This window comes from Canis lupus, chromosome 27 (assembly GCF_011100685.1).
Source record: "Canis lupus familiaris isolate Mischka breed German Shepherd chromosome 27, alternate assembly UU_Cfam_GSD_1.0, whole genome shotgun sequence".
NCBI lineage: Eukaryota > Metazoa > Chordata > Mammalia > Carnivora > Canidae > Canis > Canis lupus.
This window is the reverse complement of record NC_049248.1, coordinates 23,627,698-23,651,377: the sequence shown is the minus strand read 5'-3', so window position 1 is coordinate 23,651,377 and position 23,680 is coordinate 23,627,698. Positions and strand designations below refer to the sequence as shown.

At 35.8% G+C, this 23,680-nt stretch overlaps 1 protein-coding gene across 10 annotated transcripts in view; it reads left to right on the top strand.

Annotated features, from left to right (window-relative positions):
- The window catches only part of SOX5 (SRY-box transcription factor 5), a 997,462-nt gene that overhangs the window by 31,878 nt on the left and 941,904 nt on the right, over window positions 1-23,680 (top strand). For 2 of the 10 annotated variants that reach the window (XM_038577062.1, XM_038577067.1), the window contains exon 2: window positions 13,619-13,890. The exons of the other annotated variants lie outside the window; for them this stretch is intronic. The gene's annotated coding sequence lies outside the window, so the exon portion shown is untranslated. The remainder of the gene's footprint in view (window positions 1-13,618; window positions 13,891-23,680) is intronic. 10 annotated transcript variants of the gene reach the window in all.

Here is a 23,680-nt window from a genome sequence, read left to right as displayed (position 1 = left end):
TTATTCATAATATACATTCACAGCGTGTGCACTAACGGCTGTCTCCTGTGTCTGCTTAGTCAGAACCATTTGCATGCTGTATTATGGAACCATAACACAGAATGCATTTAGCCACATTTTCTGTATTATCCTTAATACATATTGTCATCATATTCTGTTATGGGGTATGTGGTGAATGTGTTTAAACAATAGCATTCACTTGTGCATTATGATTCCATAAAAACAAATGTATAATAAAAGTCTTGATGGAAGTAATTATTGCATATGTGCAATAATAGTTTCTAAAAAAGCCTTCATATTATTTCTAGTTTGCTTTTATTGTTTGATTATCTAGTTATTTGTTTGATGTTGTTTTATGCCTGCTGGACTGATGTCCTGAAATTTTTAATTTTGAAAACAACATACCTTCTTTATCCTCTCATTTCTTATCTCATTAGTTTCCCTAAATGAGTATTTAAAAATATAATATTTAAAAGAGACTTGATGATTAGGAAAAGCATGTTTCCTAACTAGCAATTAAAGATCTGTAGGCTCTTCAATAAATGGTGCTGGGAAAATTGGACATCCACATGCAGAAGAATGAAACTAGACCACTCTCTTTCACCATACACAAAGATAAACTCAAAATGGATGAAAGATCTAAATGTGAGACAAGATTCCATCAAAATCCTAGAGAAGAACACAGGCAACACCCTTTTTGAACTCGGCCATAGTAACTTCTTGCAAGATACATCCACGAAGGCAAAAGAAACAAAAGCAAAAATGAACTATTGGGACTTCATCAAGATAAGAAGCTTTTGCACAGCAAAGGATACAGTCAACAAAACTCAAAGACAACCTACAGAATGGGAGAAGATATTTGCAAATGACATATCAGATAAAGGGCTAGTTTCCAAGATCTATAAAGAACTTATTAAACTCAACACCAAAGAAACAAACAATCCAATCATGAAATGGGCAAAAGACATGAAGAGAAATCTCACAGAGGAAGACATAGACATGGCCAACATGCATATGAGAAAATGCTCTGCATCACTTGCCATCAGGGAAATACAAATCAAAACTACAATGAGATACCACCTCACACCTGTGAGAATGGGGAAAATTAACAAGGCAGGAAACAACAAATGTTGGAGAGGATGCGGAGAAAAGGGAACCCTCTTACACTGTTGGTGGGACTGTGAACTGGTGCAGCCACTCTGGAAAACTGTGTGGAGGTTCCTCAAACAGTTAAAAATAGACCTGCCCTACGACCCAGCAATTGCACTGTTGGGGATTTACCCCAAAGATACAAATGCAATGAATCGCCGGGACACCTGCACCCCGATGTTTCTAGCAGCAATGGCCACGATAGCCAAACTGTGGAAGGAGCCTCGGTGTCCAACGAAAGATGAATGGATCAAGAAGATGTGGTTTATGTATACAATGGAATATTACTCAGCTATTAGAAATGACAAATACCCACCATTTGCTTCAACGTGGATGGAACTGGAGGGTATTATGCTGAGTGAAGTAAGTCAGTCGGAGAAGGACAAACATTATATGTTCTCATTCATTTGGGGAATATAAATAATAGTGAAAGGGAAAATAAGGGAAGGGAGAAGAAATGTGTGGGAAATATCAGAAAGGGAGACAGAACGTAAAGACTGCTAACTCTGGGAAACGAACTAGGGGTGGTAGAAGGGGAGGAGGGCGGGGGGTGGGAGTGAATGGGTGACGGGCACTGGGTGTTATTCTGTATGTTAGTAAATTGAACACCAATAAAAATAAATAAATAAAAAAAAAAAAAAAAAAAAAAAAAAAAAGATCTGTAGGGTATTTGTTATAAGGAGCCAGTGCTCCATGTAGCAGCAAAAACTGTTATATATGTGAGAAATTAACATCGAATTATCTCCATATCCAGGATCTAGAGGTTCTGAGTTCCAAAGTCAACAGTGACTCTATTACATTTAAGGGGTTGGCACTTTATCTTTTTATCTTGGACACCTTGCTTGCAAAATGGCAATGACTACTGCTTAATTTCAGTAGAATATCAGATTCATTATGTCAGTTTTTTTTTAAAAAGTGTTAATTTGGAATAGAAAGAAGAAAACCTAGAAATATATCTCTGTGTCACAGGTGTGAAGGAAAAAGAGTTTATTTAAAACTTTTGGTGGTAACTTATTGAAAAGTTATGCTGTAATGGAAATCTTACGTGCAGAGTATAGTAAAAGGATTCACTGAAATCGTTAAATCCTTTGTGAGCATTACAGATGATTTTTCAATAGTTTGAAGTCATCTGGTTTCTGGTTAGCTACTAGTGAACTCAGAATATTCACTTTGAAAACTGTATAATTCATTTGGTGTCCTCCAAATCTAGTGCTTTTACAAACGACCACTTTTTATTTCGTCATGAAACCATTAAGGAACAGATTGAGAATTAGAATATATAGAAGATGGTAGTTTTACTTTGAAGGACTATTAGTCTTTTTTATTGATAATGACACTTTTAATAGTAATCTGTTTTACTTGTAGTCTTATGAAACTTATCTGTTTTGCTGGACATCATTGGTGAATTTATTTCAGGTAAACAATCTCACTAAAAATTTGAAATGTACCCATGGTGGGGCACCTGGGGGGCTCAGTGGTTGAGCGTCTGCCTTTGGCTCAGGTCATGATCCCGGGGTCCTGGGATGAAGTTCTGCATATGGCTCCACACAGGGAGCCTAGGTCTCCCTCCGCTTATGTCTCTGCCTCTCTCTCTGTGTCTCTCATTAATAAATAAATAAAATCTTAAAAAAAAAAATGTACCCATTGTAATTCTCTTGTCCCCTCTTTTCAGCAAGTTTGATACTCTGCATCCAGATAAAATGTCTCTTTCAATACTGTCCATATTCTTTGGGAATCTAAAGGGTATATAAACTTGGGGTGCCTGGATGGCTCAGTTGGTTAAGCATCTGCCTTTGGCTCAGGCCATGATCCCGAGGTTCTGGGTTTGGTTCCGATGTTGGAACTACTTCTCCCTCTCCCTCCCCACCCCCCCCGCCCCTTACTTGTGATCTCTCTGTCTCACTCTCTCTATTACATAAATAAAATCTTAAGAAAAATAAAAATAAAGGATATATAGACTTGATGCAAAATCTGACTAATGTCTTTTCTGCCTATCTCAATATATTATTCCCTATTTTTCCATTGACTTTTACATAGTTGTTTGAGTCATGTGTTCATGTTAAGAGTCAATAGATTAGAATCTTCTGGTTCTAGATGTAATTTCAAATATGATGGATTGAATTACAAGTAGCCAGACCTCAGAATAGGACAGCAGAGGATATGCTACTCACCCAAATTTAGATATTTTGGTTGTCTGGAGTAATATGAATTTGTCAGATGAAGAGAGATAAATTGAGTATTAGGTAGATAAAAGGATGTACCCCCTTAAATAGATACAGGAAGGGAAAGGACCTCAGTGATTTCTATCTTTTTCTTTTTCTTTTTTTAGAGATTTTATTCATGAGAGACACAGAGAGAGAGAGGCAGAGACATAGGCAGAGGGAGGAGAAGCAGGCTTCATGCAGGGAGCCTGATGTGGGACTCAGTCCCAGGACTCTGGGATCATGCCCTGAGCTGAATGAAGGCAGATGCTCAACCACTGAGCTACCCAGACGTCCCCTCAGTGAGTTCTATCTTAAACAAGCTATATTATTTCTACTTTCTTTTTTCTTTTAAAGACTGTATTTATTCATGAGAGGTAGAGAGAGGCAGAGACACAGGCAGAGGGAGAAGCAGGCTCCATGCAGGGAGCCTGATGTGGGACTCGATCCTGGGACTCCAGGATCATGCTCTGGGCCAAAGGCAGGTACTAAACTACTGAGCCACCCAGGGATCCCTTATTTCTACTTACATTTCTTTCATTTGATATTTCCTCTCAGAAGGATTACTTAAAGTTGATCACTTTGTTCATCTTTTATTGTCAGTTTAAGTAGTTCCTCTGCCTCAAAAATCCTCATGTTAATTTGGGCTATTTTTTTATCCCACATTTTTAGAGAAGCTGTTGATCCTCAGTGTATATGTCTGGATGAAATAGAATGCCTAAAAATGTTTTGTTTGTATTTTTACTTATTAAGATATATTTATATATCAGATGACTAGAAACTGATTCAGTTTTTTAAACACAAAAATTTTATTCAAAGGAGTGTTGAATCTGAATTCAGCATAGTCACTTTCCAAGCAATATACATCTTCCAGTGATACTGAAATTGCCCAGAATATTCCAGGAGCTTCTCCATTGGAGCTGCCATAGAGCAAACCTGCAGCATTATTCTGTTGATGACCTCAGTGGGCAAATTTTCTAACTTTGAAGAGTGTCTTTATATTTCAAAATTGTCAGAAGATAGATTTGAGCCAAGTTTGGTAAATAAAATAGGCAGGTAGTCAAAAGGGGAATGGGTGTGGAGGGCAGTACAAACTATGGCACTCAACTAACAGATCTGTTTTCATGGGTCAGTCAGTTGTTAATTGGAGGATTAGAAAAGTATTAAGCTTCCAAAAGTGTTTTAAGCAATAGTAGCAACAGGGAGATGAGTACACAGTTCCTTAAGTTCAGTTTCCTGAAGGACCATACTTATTTGCCTGTTAAGATTTAAAGTAGGTTTAAAATATGTTACATTAACTTGTAAGTTATACTTTGCATAATCACAATGTATTGTGGCTTTTTGTGTTCATATATTATAACAGACGTACAAAAATGTGTCCATTTTTATAGATTGGTGTGCCTGTTCTTTCCAAATTATGAAAAATGTGGTCTTTCAAAACCATTAATTCTGAGCTAAGATAAGGTGTTCAAATGGAAAAATAATATGTCTTTTTGGGTTTTCAGATTATAATTCAGTATTTCCAGGGCCTAAATATTTTAAATGTAGATTTAATCGTTTTTCCTGCTTAATACTGGGCAGAGGTTACCTCAATTTTCATAACAATAAAATTTATTTCAGGGAATTTCTTCATCCCAGTTTATTTTTTGGCTCTTCAAGACTGGGCTGAGCACTTGCGGACTGGTGCAGTTGCTTGCAAATAGATCATTTCTGTAGATTAATAGTAAGAAACATGCACAGTTATATACATATATGTTTAAGTTAGACATGAAATTATATATATATCTACATACATGGATAATTTCATGACTAACTTGTATGCATATATACATTATATATATGTACATTATATATATAATTTCATGACTACTTACATAATAACACATTTTAAAAGACTCATTTTGGAGATTTTAAAAAATTTTTATTTATTCATGAGAGACATAGAGAAAAAGGCAGAGACACAGGCAGAAGGGGGAAGCAGGCTTCCTGTGGGGAGCCTAATGTGGGACTCATCCCAGGACTTAAGGATCACACTCTGAGCCAAAGGCAGATGCTCAACCACTGAGCCACTCAGGCATCCCGATTTTGGAGATTTATTTAATAATAAAACAATTATTCACCAAATCATATCATTTTCATTTTGGAGGGATTTTAGATACACCATGTCCAAATTCCTCACTTTGATACCCTCAGAGTTCCTTGGATTGCACCGTTATCAGGAATAATATTAGAAGGGTTGATACAAGCAAAAGCAGGTTCAACAAAGAATGTTGGATTAAAAGAAAATAGCTGAATGCTATTTTATTGCATATAATTTCAAAACTCAAATTAGTTAGGGAATTGCCATTTCTTGAGGATGGTTAAGAAATAGAACAAATTTTCCTAGTGAGTTGACTACTGGGGAAAATTCAAATTAGCGTGTATCCTAAAAATAAAGTTTGAATTAGTTTGAATAGCTATCAGTGTCTTTAAATTTGAACTAAGTTTGATTTGGCTTTGTTAATAATTTTTGTTACCTCCATAGTAATGCCATGACCTTACATAGACAACTTCTTTGAGAGTACAATGAGATCCTAGCAGTTTTAATAGATTTTAACAGTTTTCTTTATCTCAATATTTTTGATGTAAACTTCAATTACATGTTATTGGTTTAAATTTTAAGACATTACTCTTTAACCTACTCTATACAATTGCATATTACTATCTTATCATTAGTCCAGAGAAGAAAATACACTTATTTTGCTAAGTTAGGAAATTTATCCTTCCTCTATTTCTGTGTTTCTCCCTTTGTCCTTCCTTTCTCCCTTCTGTTTTTCTTGTACTTTATATCCCTAAATTAACTTTTTTTTTAAGATTTTATTTATTCATGAGAGACACAGAGAGAGGCAGAGACATAGGCAGAGGGAGAAGCAGGCTCCATGCAGGGAGCCCAATGTGGGACTCGATCCTGGGACGCTAGGATCACGCCCTAGGCCAAAGGCAGGCGCTAAACCGCTGAGCCACCCAGGCGTCCCAACCTAAATTAGCTCTTATTACATATTGGATATTGAGTGGAGAAGGGCACTAAAAATGGCCTCTCTAGGAAAGTTCTATGTATTCTTTTTTACTAGACTACTTCTAGTTCTTAATGGCTTAAATATATGCGCACATTGGTCCTATAAGATACCGTACCTGGTTTTGTATTGCTGCTTCAGAAATAGCCTTGCAGGGAGACAATCTAAAGCCATCGACTGTGTTTTCTTGTCTTAGGCGGCTTAATTTCTCTGAATTTCCCTTTCTTCACCTGTAAAATTGGGTTTAACTCATAGGATTTTTGTGAGCATTAAAATGAGTCACTTACTTGAATACATTTTGTAAACTGTAACATTCCAATAGATGTTAGTTGTTCATTCCTTGATTTGGTGAAATGCAGAGCAGCAGTGCAGCCAGACTTACAATTATTTTTGGTGATGGGTTTATGATCTTTTTTATATGCTGTATACCTTTGGTAAAGTTCAAACTTTATCGTTTTCAGCTGGAATGGCACTCATCCTGCAAGTTATAACCCCTGGGGGGAAAAACCCACAAGGTCTGCTTTTGGGTTATATTCATTTTGGTTGTTCTACAGTTTGGAATAAAGTTTCTGACGGTACCATTGAGTGTTGACAGTACCTTCTGTGACCTTTATACTTGAACTCTCTTAAGATTCTGCTTCTTGTTTTCTTTTTCTTTTTCTTGACTAATGTAAATATAAATTTTAGTTCAGGCCTAGGGGATGATGTGTATATTTTCTTTTTGCTAATAGGTATGTGGTATATAAATCAAGTATTTATAACTCATTATTTTGATAACATGCTACAGAAATCCCAGTAGCCATGTTTAATATTTGTTTTAGGAAATTTGCCACTGCAGACAAATTTATTTTAGACTGACTTCTCTGAAGAACAGTGAATTAAATGGTGGGGAAAAAAAACCCAATGTGGCAAAGTAATGTGATATATTATCTGAGTTCATGGGAGCCATTTGTAATCTTTCTTTTCTCAGAGGATTTTTTAAAAAAATAATTTTCTCTATTTATTGCTTGTTTCTGTTCTCTATATAGTATCTGGTGTCTAGACGTGGGCTTGTACTGAGGAGTTATAATTTCAAGTGAAGTGATAGGGACAAGTATTTCTGGGTGTGGTACCTCCATTCTGACTTTATGCAAGTCACTTGATCTCTTTTTCTTCCTCATTCTCTCTCTTTCCTAGCTTGTGAAAGAAATAGTTACAACGTATTTTGCAAGACTGCTCAGAGGTATAAATGAGATAATGTATGTAAGAGTTCAAACACTCTGTCATTGAAAAGTGGCATATCAATACTAGCTATCAAAATACTGAGTATTTGCCTAGCAAAAAAGATGAACTATAATGCCCAGGCTTAGGGGAGTGTTTTGCAAAAGTTTCTCCAAGATTTTAAATTGGCTGGTAGAAATAGAATTTTAGAACTAGGACATCTTTAATTCTTCCTCCAAACCCATTGGAGGAAATTGAGAGTCCCATAAATAAGTAGGAAAATTGATCATAGAGCCCAGATCTCCTGGCTCTCTGACTGGGCTGTCTTCTCCAACATGAACACTGCGGGGTCCACCATTTGGCCTCCTTGGGTATTAAGATGTCTTTCAAATGAGAGGGATATAATAGCAGTAGCATTCACCCTTCTCTGAGAAAGGAAGGACTCTAGATAGGCATTTTCCTTTTGCTTTCTTTTTCCCCTGTGGTTATTGACAAAGCTTGGGATCATGTTGAAACTTGTTGCAACCACCAGGAAACTCTTTCAACTTTTAATAGTTATCACTCTGCTCCTAATTAACAAGTAGCAAGCATGATTATGCTCCAGTAAGTTGGAAAGACTTATCAGACTTTAATATTTAGATGAGGAAAAGACCTCCAGCCATGAAAAAAAAAAATCCCTGTTGATATTTTCCATAAAAGGGGAAGTACAGTTCAAAACCAGCAGAGCCAACTCTGCCACTTTGTGTAAATGCAATCTTGAGACATGGCTATGAAGAGAGCGTGTTAGTCACGGCTTATATTAACACACAGCGTCCTCTTGAATTCATTGGCTTCCTTCTCATAAAAATGCTGCATAATGAGCCATAAGGAGGTTATTCTTTATGTTTGCCCTGAAATGAAACAAAAATGATACAAATTATTAAACTTGCATTTAGGGATGTGTGTGATGAGGATAGCTTTTTGTAAATGAATGTTTTGCTAGTGTCATCCATTTGAATCAAATAAGTAATGTGCCCTAAAGGAAAAGTAACTTTTAAAATAATATAAACTTAATTCACTATCTCTAAAATAATTGATATTTACACTTACTACAACTGGTGTTGACTCACTCTCTCTCGAAGAAATAGCTTTCTCTTAAGAAATAAGTAGGATATTTAGATCCCCTGAGAAATTAGTTGGTTAAGTGTTCATGTCTGGTTCCTCCAGGTACTCTGAGCTGAAGAGTTGGACCTAGATGTTGAATATGGTCCTGGGGAAATGTGACTTGAGTTTTTTACAGAATGTCAGAAAATTCCCTTTATTTTCTTTAGATTATATTTAGCAACATTTAAAGAGACAAAAATAATCTATGATAGAGAAAATGAAAAGAAATGCAGCAGTAAAGTCCACATTACAGGTAGTATTTTTTGTTGGAATTTAAAAACAGAATTGTTGTCTCAGTGAAATAGTTAGAGGTAGTTCAAGTCATGTCCCAAACCAGGTTATGACTAGTTTCAGTGTTCTTGTATATAGTCTCAGCAATAAATATAGTCCATTAATTGGTGAATCAAGTTCTTACTGTGCCATGTACTATTTTTAGCATTGAGGATAAAGCAGTGAACAAACTAGGCCCTGGCCCTCAAGGGGCTTACAGTTTAGTGAGCATGACAAAATAAACTATTAATAAAGAAGAAGAAATAGTATAAAATGATAGAGAGTAGTTCTAAGGATCTGCTTTGGTTGGAGTGATCAGGGAAGAAGATGACATTGGAGTTAAAATCTGAATGATAAGAAGGGAAGAATCTATATGATGACCCAGGAGAACCCATTTCATTAGAAAAGAAGTAACATTCGCTGAGGCCCACTGGTGAAGGAGAGGCTGGCTTGCTGTGGCAAGTTGAGCCCACTTTTCTCCTTTGTTTCTCACACTTGTTACACTTGTCATGCCTCCTCTCCCATCCATAATCTCAGCTCATGATCTTACATTCCATTTCTTCTCGAAAGTTAAATGAGCAAGAAGAGGATTCTCAAAACTTCTAGCACCGTAGCTATGCACCCATGCATTTACTTATCCCCTGCCTTCTCCTCTTTCCGTGTATAAAGAGTCACTAATCACAGGAAAGGCTGACTCCTCCACCTTTGCCCAAGATCCTACAGTCCTATTCCTTTCTGTATCCTGTGTTATCAGATTTTTTTTCCTATTTGCTAGGTCTTTCCCCTCAACCCACCAACTTGTTTCTTCCATTTTAAGGGGAAAAATACTCTTTTGAAAGCATTGCTTGGAAAAGTTACATAAATTTTTTCCCTCCAAGTTGTTCCCTTTCTTTTTTCCTTAAAAGCACAGAGGTGTTTGTATGCCTTCATCATATCACTGAAACAACTCTTGGCTTAAGTCCGCAGTGGCCTCCATGTTACTATGCCAGTAGTCACTTGTTAGTCCTCACCTTACTTGTCCCATGAGTGATATTGGAAACTATCATTTACATTTGCCTCATAAAACCTTTTTCAGGTGGCTTCCATTTCTTGATTTTTCTTGTACACACTAGCAACTGCCTTTCTGTTCTTTATTTGGTCCATCTTCATCACTGTAATCTCTAAACTTTGGTGTGCCCTAGGGCTTAATTCTTGGACCTCCTCTCATTTGTATCAAAACAAAAATCTTTGTTCATCCAGTCTAATGACTCTAAATGTCATATGTATATTGATGATTTCTAAATATATATCTGGACACCAGCTGTCTCCTGAACTTTAAACCAGCTACCTACTTGACATCAGTCAGTAAATGTCTAATAGGCAATTTAATATAATAGGCACAAAAATGAGCTCCTGTTTTCACCTGGCTTCTCTTAAGGTCTTTTTCCATCTCAGTTATGGCAACTGCATTCTTCCAGTTGCTCAGGTGAAATCCTTGAAACCATCCTTATGCTGTTCTTTCTTTAATATCCTAGTTTCTCAGGAATCTTGAATTTTCTGCTTCAAAATATATCCAAATTCTGACTGTGTCTTATCACTTCCTTAGCTACCACTGGAGTTTAAGCAGTTGTCCTCTCTCATCTGGATTATTTTGGTAGCCTCCTGACTGGTGTTCCTGTTAACACCATTGCCCATCTCTAGCAAATTTTTAACAGACAGAATGACCATTTAAAAATGTAGACAGATCATGTTTCTCCTTCTGTTCAAAGCCTTGATGGTTCCATTTCTCTCATGGATCAATATCCATGATATTATAGTGCCTACAAGGCCATCGCAATTTGTTATTGTCCCTCCTTCAGGATCTCATAGCCTAATACCTTTTCTTTTGTTAGTCTGGTCCATCCGCACTTGATGTGCTTTCTTTAAACACTCCTCACATTTTCCCACCCCAGGGCTTTGGCACTTGCTCCCCCTACTACGTAGAATACTCTTCTTCCAGATATCTTCATGGCTCTCTTTTTCTTTAGACCTTAATTCAAATGTATTTTCTTAGTGAGTCCTTCCCTGGCCACCCTTTCTCAAAATTCACCATTCACGAGTATGATTTCCACCCTTCCTCAAGAATTCACTTACCACCCCCCCTTCCCTTTCTCAGCATCCTGCTTAATTTTTCTCTTCATCTCCTAATTCCATTTTGGATTTATTATACATTTTCTTAGTTTTCTTGCCTCCTTCAACTAGAATGTAAGCTCACTGAGGAGAGAAATATTTGCAATAAATTCTATTCATTGCATATGCCCAGTACTTCTGAGTGCTCAATTAATAAAAACGTATGAATGAAAGATGGGATGTAAAAGCATATGAACCAGAGAAAGATTAAGATAGCAAAAGTTGTACAGTGATTTAATGAGATGGAATTTTGTTTCAGGGTTTGTTCTAGGATGCAATACCATGCTTAATTTTCTGGCTCAGAATTGTTTCTAGGGCATAAAATGAGTTTAACTTTAAAAGAATAACAGTATTTTTAAAAAGAGTAAAGATTTTTAGGTCCTCTCTTGGAAGTATAATAATCATGCAAATCCTCCATACTCATACCTTATTTATGAAAGTTAGAAAATACATAAATGAGCTATTGAAGATTGCTGTATAGGATTGCAGAAGTTTTGTTTCCTAAATATTAATACAAATATCATGTTAAGGAAGTAAAACAACTTAAAGTAATGTTTTTTAAAAAAACTTACAGGTGTAAAAGAGAAGCATATGGTTGAACAGAGATTGCCATGAAATTGACAGATGATTAACATTAATTAAAACTTTTAATTAACACCTTGGAAAATTCCATAAAATGATACTGTATGTAAATGACTATGTGTGATATCTTTGAGCATTCTCTTACCTGTTTTACAGAAGAAAAAAAAATGGATCACAAAACTGCTTATGATACAATTTTCCCTAGCCCTGGGTTTGTTTTGAGTGTTATCTACTTGTGTCAATCATGCCAATTTGAACTGCCAATATTCTAAATATATTTGGCTGAGATATAAGTGATTCTCTGTGTTTCCTAGAGGAAAGGAAGACTACCTTTTAGTTTCTTATCCCTTATTTTTTTCAAGTATTTTCTGAATAACTATGGGAGAATTTGAGCTTTAACGTGGAGCTTTTTTCAAGGTGATTTAAAATCAAGTTTGTTTAAAATCTGGCTAATAAAATTTGTGATGAATAAGTCATATATAAAATAACACTGAAGTTTGTGAGAAACTGGTTTTCTGAAGGATTCAAGACACTGAATTGCACTTTGTTCTATATATGTTGAAACTACATTTTTTCTTTACTATTTGTGGTGAAATGGGAGTGATTTTCTACTTGAAGATAGTGGTGGTTGCTATAAATAAGATTTCCAGATGTTTGTAGAGGCACAGTTACTATAGGATTGGGTTATTAATTTTTATATTAATTTGAATTCTGATAACAGGATAGCTTTTTAGTGTTTTGCTGAGAGAATTGTGGTATGAATATAAACTTACCTGCCTATTGCTAATTTTTAAACCTTTGGGAGAGAGTGGTAAAAAACATAGAAATATGTTTTCTTTGACAGAAAACATTCATTAGATAACATGTTTGGTCAGGATTAAACATCTATTGGTGGTCCAGAGTCATCATTAAGGATATGAATTATTGTTCCAGGCTGTCATCTCTTGAGACTCTCAAGGACTGCCCAGGGTATATGACTCTCTATTATCTGTCTGCTTATAATGATTGCATTAAACTTCCTCTGCTTCTCTCTTGCTACTTTCTCCACCTTCCCACTTCCCTTATCTTCTCGCTGCCTTTCTCTGCTGAGTTTTCCATGCTTCTGGACTTGGATATTAGATCCACACTCAATAAATGATGACCCTCTTTTCTTGTTTGTTCTTTCTCTCTCTCTCTTTCTTTCTTTTTAAAGATTTATTCATTTATTTTAGAGAGAGAGTGCACAGGTGGGGAGGAGCAGAGGGAGAGTGGGGAGAGAATCTCAAGTAAACTCCCTGCTGAGAGCGGATACACCCCACCCCCAAGGTAGGGCTCTATCTCAGGACCATGAGATCATAACCTGAACTGAAATCAGGAGTAGGACGTTTAACTGACTGAGATGAGACATCCAGGCACCCCATGATGGCCCTTCCTCTTATGAGCTGTATGGTTATGTAGAGTTATGAATGGTTTTTGGTCTTTTTGGAAATTTCCATTTTTAAATGCTATTCAGAATTTATTAATTTGCTACTCAAGATGTTTCCTCTTTGGTCAAAAAGCAGTAAGACGTGAGGGGCTAGAACTGGGTGTCACAACCATTTCAGATAGCTGAGGTTTGGAAAACACTCGATACATAACTGAGGCATTATTATAATTTAAATTACTAAGTATGATTTTAAAGGATAAATTATAATATGCCTGCTTTTGAAAGTTAATGTGTATTTTAGGTTCAGTATGGAATAATTTTTTTATTTTCTTGTTTATTGTTTAGTAAGTATTAAGATTTTAAATCATTCTACAGATTAATTTAAGGAGTTAGAACATTGCAAGTAAATAGAAAAGCTTAAAAGATACAAAAGAACAAATTTATATTATTATTTTTATCTTTTCTAGTGTTAGGAGCCTAAATGTTTTGAAGCTGAAACATAAAGAATGGAGGAAGAAACAAGAAATTATACTGAAAATACCAATTAAGCATGAATGTTGCCTGATTTATAATTCCATGTACAGAGATTATAAAGAAGAAATATAGCTCACGAAGGATGAGATGCTCTAAAATTGTAATTCTGACTATATAATTGAGAATAATCCTGCTGAGAAGAAAAGAAGTTAAATAAAAGTGTAACTATATCAGGAGCTCTTTGATAAGCTCAGAATTTAAAGGGGTAAGTATCAAAGATAGAAGGATACAAAGTGAGAGCTTATTAAGAATAGCAGGAACTTGAGGAGAGTTAATGATCATGGCCATTCATTCATTCTACTAACACTTATTGGGAACCTTTTGTATGCCACATTATCTTATTTGCACTGTGAGTACTAAAATATAATAATATCTTTGCTCTCAAAAATCTACTGTGATGACATTGGACTATACTATTAATAATTGACATAGCAGAGGAAGAACTCCTCAACTCTCATTTTGTTTCCAAACTGGAAGGTTGGGGATTCAGCATACTTAAGTGAAATAAAAGCCTATGATGGAATAAAGAATAGAATAAGGGTTGCCTGGGTGGTTCAGTCGATTAAGTGTCCGATTCTTGGTTTTGGCTCAGGTCATGATCTCAGGGTTTTGAGGTTGAGTCCCATGTCCGTACTCTGGCTCTGCTTGATGATTCTCTCTCTTTGCCCTCACCTCAAATAAATAAATAAATCTGAAAAAAAGAATGGAAAAAGAACTTCTTACAATAAGTTTAAAATTTCAGTCCAAGATGAATGTATATTTGAACTTACAAAAGAACTTGTTTATATCCTTGTGAAAAAAAATGTTGGGTAAATAGATAAATGATAGCATGAGATATTTCAGTAGATTTTTGGTAGTAGAAACAGCTGAACTCATAGATAATTAATTAATGGAGCAGCGTTATTAGAATATGGACACTAACCTTGCCCTTGTCCTTGAGTACTTGTTGACAACTTCAGTAAAAGTCTGCTCACTAGATCTTTAGGTGACATATATTTTGGAGTGGTAGTTTACATATTTGATCATATAATCAGGATTCAATGTTCAGATACATGTAAAAGTAGCATGTAAAGCTAAAATGATAGAGACTCTTGAGAGTGGTTCCTTGGAAAAAAAGAATGTGAAGTTTAAATGGTTAAATAAGCCAATGGTTTGATGGTAGTATTGAAAGAAACCATTGGCTTATTGTTGGAAAGCCCTGTTGATAAACTTGAGGAGGATCACAGGCCTATGTTGGGACATCCCAATTGTCTTCAAATATTTGAAGATCTGGCATGTGGAAGAGATTGGCTTTATGTTGCTCTCAAAGAAATACCAACAATTAAATGAAAATAATTTTAGCATCATGAAATGGAAAGCCTTCAAAAAACTAGAGTTACCCAACAATGGAGAGGACTGCCTTGTAAAGCAGTGAATAAGTCTTGTTATAGAGAAAGAATTGGACCATTTATGTTAGGATAGGAATTATGGTAGAAAAATCACTAAGGTTTCCTGTTTTTTTTTTAAGGGTTTTTAAATTTTTTTTAAAATTTTATTTATTTATGATAGTCACAGAGAGAGATAGAGAGAAAGAGGCAGAGACATAGGCAGAGGGAGAAGCAGGCTCCATGTAGGGAGCCCGACGTGGGATTCGATCCCGGGTCTCCAGGATCGCGCCCTGGGCCAAAGGCAGGCACTAAACCGCTGTGCCACCCAGGGATCCCCTCACTAAGGTTTCCTATCTTTAAAATTGCATAGTTGTGTAATTTCACAAAGTTGTCGTGACAATTTGAGAAGATAAGAGGAATTTATTTGCTCTAGGGGAAATATGCATAGAAGTGGAGCACTTTTTTTTTTTTAACAGACAAAACTCAGTGGCAGTCCTGAACACTACAATTAAAGTCAGAAGAGGGAGTAGCTATAGCATTTTCCCTCAAATGTGCAGTTCCCAGATAAATATGAAAGTATGTAAAGAAACACGATGGTCTGAATTTGACCCTCGTTTGTCAGAGAGGAAAGGCATAGAGATATATTGGAGATTCCTTTAATTATTCACTAGTATTCTGCTTTTTCTTTGATTAGAAGAAATTCATGCCAGATTACAAACAAGAGATTTCATTTGGGAAAGCAACAATCCTTGCCTTTGTATTGAGTTAAATACGGAGGTTTCATCTGTTAGAAGAAGCCATGTTGGATTCTGAAGTACCTAAGAAAGTACCTAAACACCACTTTGAATGTTCCTCAAATTAACCTCATTAGGTCTACTTGATTTTTTTTTTTCTATCAAGTTAACACAAAAGACTGTGTGGATTATAGAGTCTTTGTTTGAACAGATTCTACTTGGATTTAGATATAACTATGTATACTTGGGATTCTGAAAAATAATATGAAGTTCCTTATTTTATTGATGCAGACATTATGTTCTAAAGTGATTGAGTTGCTCAATGCAATTTTACTTGGTTAGAAACAAAGTTAAGATTAGAACCCAGCACTTCAGATTTTCAGTGAATTCATATTTCTTCCTCTTGTACCATTCTCTCTACCTCTTCTTTTAAATTACGCTGAAGATATGCAGTGTGTCAAGAAACAGAAGGGAAAAAAGGAGCATATATCCACATTGACTTCATTAAGTTAAAGGTGTTATATTTAAGTCTTAAGCATTTTTCAGTTTTATTAAACTTTGATCTCTAGAAATAAAATAAGAGTCAGTTGTTAAACTTCTGTTCTGGTGAAAATGGGAGGGATGGAGGTAGGATTTTGTGGTTAATTTCAAAAAGGATTTAGAGCTTATAACAGTCTTAGCAACTTTCCTAAATTATGTAGATTATTATTCCAGTAGTAGAGAGATCAAGTATCAGTATTTTAGGACAGCTTTTAAACTGGGCAAATAGAAGACATCTGAACAGAATATCACTTTACGTAGAGTTGATTCAAGTTTCTAAACTTCTGGCAGAGAGGAAGGCCAGCATGCTTGAACATTTTGCTGCTAAGTTTTCAAGAGTCAAAAATCTTTTTTTCTTACGATTGTTCTTCCTCGTGATTGGAATATAGATTTAAGTAGTGGTCCTTCAGTGTTTTAAACAATAATTGATTCAATATTGGATTTAATCATGATAATGGGTAGGAATTTAAGGGATAGTGATAATTTCAATATGTTTTTTATTGAGCAAATTCATAAATGGGTATCTGAATCAGTAAAATTTATGATAAAAATCAGAGGTGATTAACAAATGTTTATTGAATTAATTCCATTAAGATTTTAAAAAATAAACTCATGTTAAATGTTATATTTAGAAATTATCAAATTGATGCAATTTGAAGTGACTAAATGTTTTTTGACATTTCTTGATCAGTAATTTCTAGGTTCATGCCATGTAAATTGACATAGAGATGTCACATAATCATGGTATTGTGGAGAAAGAGGTATGAGTAGGTTAAGTGGGAGGTGAATAGATTATCAAATTACAGTTAACTTAGAAAATTAAAAATTATATGAATTTAAAAGTTGAATTTAAAAGTAAATTCAGGGACGCCTGGGTGGCTCAGTGGTTGAGCGTCTGCCTTTGGCTCAGAATGTGATGCCAGGGTCCTGGGATCAAGTCCCACTTTGGACTCCCTGCAGGGAGCCTGGTTCTCCCTCTGCCTGTGTCTTTGCCTCTCTCTCTCTCTCTGCGTCTCTCATGAATAAATGATAAAATTAAAAAAGATAAAAGTAAATTCAGATATTTGAAAGCAGAAATCAAAAGAGAAATAATCTGGCTCATGTGACTTCGGGGAGGAGGACAAAGAGCAAAGGGAGGGGGTGGTTTAGAGATTTTTTTTTTTTTTTTTTTGCAGCAAAGTAATTATAGTAATTTATTGCATGTCTTCTGTATACCCAGCCTATTCCAATAAAGTATAAGTCAATTTCCCTTGTTCTACAGAATTTGCTTTCTTTGGGAGTGAAGACAAGGCAAGATGCTCACATATGAAGCAATTTGTTATAACTGCCTAAGTTTGTGTAATTGTGAAAATAAGTGGAGTGCACTCTAAGGATTGTCCTTGGCCTTTCTTTCATTTCCTTTTCCAGCCAGGGACACTTAGTTGCTGTTCACCATGAGTACTCATATCCTGGGACTAACTCATCAAGATTCATGTGTGTAAGACATTCCTGTTGGGGCCAGATCCTCACCTCAAAAACATGCTGGCACCTGACATGTGTTCTCTCTTCAGATCTCCTACCTTGTGATTTAGATCCCCTGATTTCAATGCTGGCTGCTCATCAGAATCACCTGTAGAGTTTTAACATTCAGGCACTGTCAGAATCTCTGGGGCTGTTACCCAGGCCAGTGTATTTTTAAAAGAAGCATACATATGTTTCTGATAATTTTTAACTATCAAACTTCTGTTGCCAGTGATCTGCATCCCATTTACTTATCTACCTGGTCTTCCTGCCTGGTTTTTCTCTTCCTGCCTATATAATGACCCCTCCAAAGGGTGTTTAATTTGATTTGTCTTAATCAACATTTGGGGACGTAACTCTTTTAAGATCATTAAAAATTTGAAAATTGGAACCAGTTGATTGAATTCTAGAGCACCAGATCCAGTTAAAAATCTCTGTCATATGGGGGCACCTGGGTGGCTTAGTCAGTTAAAGCCTCTGACTCTTGGACTCAGCTCAGGTCATCTCTGTCATATACATAGCCTCTATTCTGGTCAGTGAATATATATTTATCTACTTCATCATCAATGTGTGGAATATCCTATTTTTTGTATTTTTATTCCATGTTCCATAATTGTTTCCAAAACACACTGTGCTCACCTGTGTGTTGATTGTTGATAGCAAGATGAACAAATGTCTGTTTTGAGCATAAAAATATACTTGTTTTCTGTAGCTACCCAATTGCAAGATTAATTTGAGAAAAGTGATTTCAGTCTATCTGAATAATTTTTCTGATGTAGTAAACATAAAACTTCGTATTCAGATGACAACTTTCTTCTTATTTATTCTTAAAATGGTTTGGTGAAGCTACTAATACAGATTAAGTGAAAAGAAATCAGTTTATTTTTTTACTAAATTTTGTGGTCAATATTCTCAACATCTAACAATAAAATAAGGTTGGGAATGTCAGATTCGTTGTCTGGGCTTTATGACTGTAAATGGATTTCTGGTTCCAACATTAAAGTACAATCTGTTTGACATGATTTACATATTTAGTATAGATAAGACCAAAGTTAACGGATTTGCTTCAGTAACATGAACTAATTTTCTAGTTATTTGCCAGGCCAAGAGCATGACAACCATATAGAAGTGCAGATCAAATAAAAGGTGGGGCCTTTTTCTAGTTTGCTGAAAAGAAGCCAGCATATGAGTATGCCTATCTAACTTCCCATAGGTTAGGAGGTTCAGTGTTATGTGTTCCTATGATTCCTTACTGGGTTAATGGCATTTTGTCTATCACTATGAATTAGTCTTTATCCCCAAAGAGTTTTAGGAACTTATCTATTAGTATTTCTTATATTTGTGAAATATTGGCATAAATAAATTTTGGCCCTGACATACCTCCTCATCTGTCATCTTTTATTTGTTGCCATAAATGTCATGGTCATTTTTATGTTCATATGAGGTCCATCCCTTTCACACTGAGGTAATTTAGAGACCACTTATAGAAAAAAAAAAGGTGGGAGAAGAAATGAGGATGAAACAAAACAAAGAGTGTGAGTAGAGCAGAAGTCCAGCATAAAATGTAATGGATCTCAAAGTGGGTACTTGGCTCTTACTATCTTCGGAACACTTTAAACCAAAGGATTTGCTTTTGTAGAATTTTAGAATTGAATGTAACCTTAGAGATAATATAGTTCATAGGCTTCATTTTAAAAATAAGGAAAGAATAGAAAGGTTAAATGACATGGTCATGGTCACACAGATAGTGGTATTGTCTACTGACTGGCCATCATGCTGCTACTTATCTTTATTTTTAGGATGAGAAAAGTAGGTCATTCGCCTCAGAGATTCAGGAAGGCTAAGATCATCAGGTACCTCGATTTTGTCCAGTGAATGGACATTTTGTTTTTATGGCTGTATGGTCTCTGTCCTCCTTCTTGACTGCTGCCTCATTATTTACTTCTTTCAGGGGACCTCTTTATGCTTTCACTCTTTAGCATTGGGCCTCCAGTGTTCTGCCCTGAATTCACTGATCTGTGCACTCTTCATGTTCTCCTTACATAATTTTATATACAATTTATCTAGTACTTCTCAAGAGCCCATACCATGCTAGATACTGGACTACATACTGGGTAGGGACAGACACAACACCTGGACCACGGAGTAGAATGTTCCTGTCCATTCTTAGGGTTTTAGCTGCTGTCTATATTCTGAAGATCCATAGCTCTGGTTGTGATTGATGCCCTGAGCTGTACATGTGTAACTAGCTAAGAAGTCCCACAGAAACCTCAAATTTGACCTACTTGACATGGACTTCATCATTTCCCCTGACCCCCTTTCTCCTGACCCCCTTTCAGCTTTCACTCCTGAATTCCATATCTCAACATCAAAGTCACTTAGCCACTCCTTCAGAAAGTTGAAAGTCACCTTTTGATTCTTGTTCTTTCTTTCCCTTCCAATGACCAATTCCTGGCCCCTCTACCTTACTCCAACTCTCTTTCACTCTTTTGTTATCCATGGTCTTTAGTTTTGCAGCAGGCTCCTGACAGGACTTCAATTCTCCAAGCTTGCTTTCCTGAAATCCACTCTACACAGGGCTGATGGAGTGATGGTCTAGACTAGAGTGTAATCTAGCTACACCGGTCTCTGCTTAAAACCCTTGCTTGGTTTCCCATATTCTATAGGGTAAAGTCCAAGCTCCATAGCATGGCACTCAAGGTCATCTGTGACCTGGTCCTACCATGTGCTGCTGTTTCTTGAGTCGTGTTATTTCTTGAATCAAAGTAGTTGCTTATGCCATTTTCTCTGCCTGGTCCACAATATTCCAACTCCTGCCTCCCTGCTCTTATCACCTGGTTAAACTATATATATATATATATATACACACACACACACACACACACACATATATGTTTGTATATATACACATATCAATGTGTGAAATTTCAAATAACCACAAAAGGAAAGGTAAAAGTACAAAGAATTCCGTATGCAATATTAAGATTTTGATAGGCTGGTTCATTTATTCCTCCCCATACCTTTTTTTTCTTTTGTAGAAGTATTTAAATGCAAATCTAAGATAGCATACAGTTTTATCCCTACTTCAATAAGCACCTTCAAAAGTATGAACATACCCTATATAACAACAGTGTCATTATCAAACTAACAAAATTGGTGGTAATTCCTTGGAAACATCTAATTCCCTGTGCATAATAAAAATTTCCAACTTGTTGCAAAAAAATATTTTTATGATTAGATTGTTTGAATCATGATCAAAATTAATACCACATATTAAATTTGGTTAAGTCTTTCTTTTTTTTTTTAAAGTTTTTTTAGATTTTATTTATTCGTTTGACAGAGAGCACACAAGAAAGGGGGAGCTTCAGGCAGAGAGGGAAAAACAGGCTCTCCACTGAGCAGGGAGCTTGACGTGGGCTCGATTCCAGGACCCTAGGACCATGACCTGGGCTGAAGGTGGACACCTAACTGACTGATCCAGGCACCCCTCTAATTCTTATTTAATCAAAAACAGTTCCCACTCCTCTTTTATCAGTGCTATTTTCTTGTTGCAGAATCCAGGTCAGTTGTTAAATAGCATGTTCCACAGTCTATATTTATTTATTTATCTTCTGTGGTGTTACTTAACTTGTTTCATATCCACCGTAGAACTATATCCAACTGTTTCTATATCCAAAGTAGAAAATACTCAAGATAGGAAATGTTTACTATAACGGAAACTAATTGTAGTGGCTTGATTAGATTCAATTTCCATTATCTGTCTGCCTGTCTGTCTATCTATCTATCTATCATCTATCTCTCTGTTTTTTAGGATATTAAGATGGATCAGTGGGTTCAAGTGGTGACAGCCTCATCCCTCCCTTATAAAAGTCACCATCAATCATTGTGTAACTAATGGTTTAATCCACTGTTGATTACTGCCTGAATCAATTATTTCATTAAAGGTTGCAAAATATTAATTGTATAATTCTGTAATTTCTTCCACATGTACTGGCTGGGACTCTTCTCTATAGAGGAATTTTATTTCATCACCAAGAACATTTGGTTACCCTGAAATACAGAGGATGGAAAAAAATGCACACCCCCCCTCCAAATCTTCTTCCTTCATCTATCAGTGGACACTTTGTTTTTATATTTTGGATATTATAAATAATGCTGCAAAAATAGGAGTGCATATATCTTTCTGAATTAGTATTTTTGTTTGTTTGTTTTGGGTAAATACCCAGTAGTAAAATTACTGGATTATATAGTATTTCTATTTCTAACTTTTTGAGGAACCTCCATACTGTTTTCCACAGTGGTTGCACCAATTTACATCCTCACCAACAGTGCATGAAGCTTCCCTTTTCTCCACATCCTCGCCAACACTTGTTATTTATTGTCTTTTTGATACTAGCCACTCTGCCAGGTGTAAGGTGGTATCTCATTGTGGTTTTGATTTGCATCTCCCTGATGATGAGTGATGTTGAGCATCTTTTCATGTGTCTGTTGGCCAACTGTATGTCTTCTTTGGACAAAATGTCTATTCAGGTCCTCTGCCCCTTTTTAAATTGGATTATTGTTATTATCATTGCTGCTGAGTTGTTTCAGTGCTTCATATATTTTGGATATTTACCTCTTATCAGATACATCATTTGCAAATATCTTTTCCCAGTCAGCAGATTGCCTTTTTAATTTTGTTGATGTTTTCTTCACTTTGCAAAAGCTTTTTGGGGGGATATAGTCCTAAGAGTTTATTTTTGCTTTTGTTTTCCTTGCCTCAGGAGACATATTTAGAAAAATGTTGCTAAAACTGATGTCAAAGGGATCCTGCCTATGTTTCTTCTAGGAGTTGTATGATGTGAGGCCTGACATAGGTCCTTAATACATTTTGAGTTTATTTTTGTGTATAATATAAGAAAATGGTCCAGTTTCCTCCTTTTGCATGTGTTGTTCAGTTTTCTCATACCATTTATTGAAGAGACTGTCTTTTCCTCATTGTATATCCTTGCTTCTGTCATAAATGGATTGGCCTTATAAATGTGGATTTATTTCTGGGCTGTCTGTTCTGTTCAGTTTATCTCTGTATCTGTTTTTGTGCCAGCACCATACTGTTTTAATTACTATAGCCTTGTAGTATATCTCGAAATTTGGGATTGGGATACCTCTAGCTTTGTGCTTCTTTCACAAGATTGCTTTGGCTATTTGGGATCTCTTGTGGCTCTATACAAATATTAGTATTCTAGTTCTGTTAAAAATGCTATTGTTATTTTGATAGGGAGTGCATTGAATCTGTAGATTGTTTCTCTGAGGCAATTTTGTAAACATATACATCTTGGAGCATTTTTGTTCATTTTCATATTTAAAAATTCTTGATGAAGTATACATTTATTAAAAATAATCCTGGGGAAATGTAACTATCGGCATGTAAAGATTTTTATCTTCTACTATGAAGTGACAGATTACAAAAAGTATACTATGATCCTATTAATGTTTTTGGTCACATTTGGAAGTGTTGCTGCTATATTATTATTATTATCATTGTTATTATTGGTCTAAGAGGAAAAGTTCTAAAGTCTATTTCTAAAGTAAACATAGTCTTGGAGTCAAATTACTCTTAAAATTTCCATAAATTCTCATAAAAATGCAGGATGTTCACATCAGGAGGAACACTCAGGAAGCTGCACTGTTTGGAGAATTGCTAGACTCACATCTTCTTCTATAGCCTTTGGTGGACAAGCCCTCTGGGTGGACGACAGGCAGGAGACGAGGATGCATGCCTGATGCTGCTTCTCTGTTTGCACACAAAGAATCTGGATGGATATACATCAGGGTGATAATAATTTTTCCCTGAATGGGCTGGACTTTGGGCCCC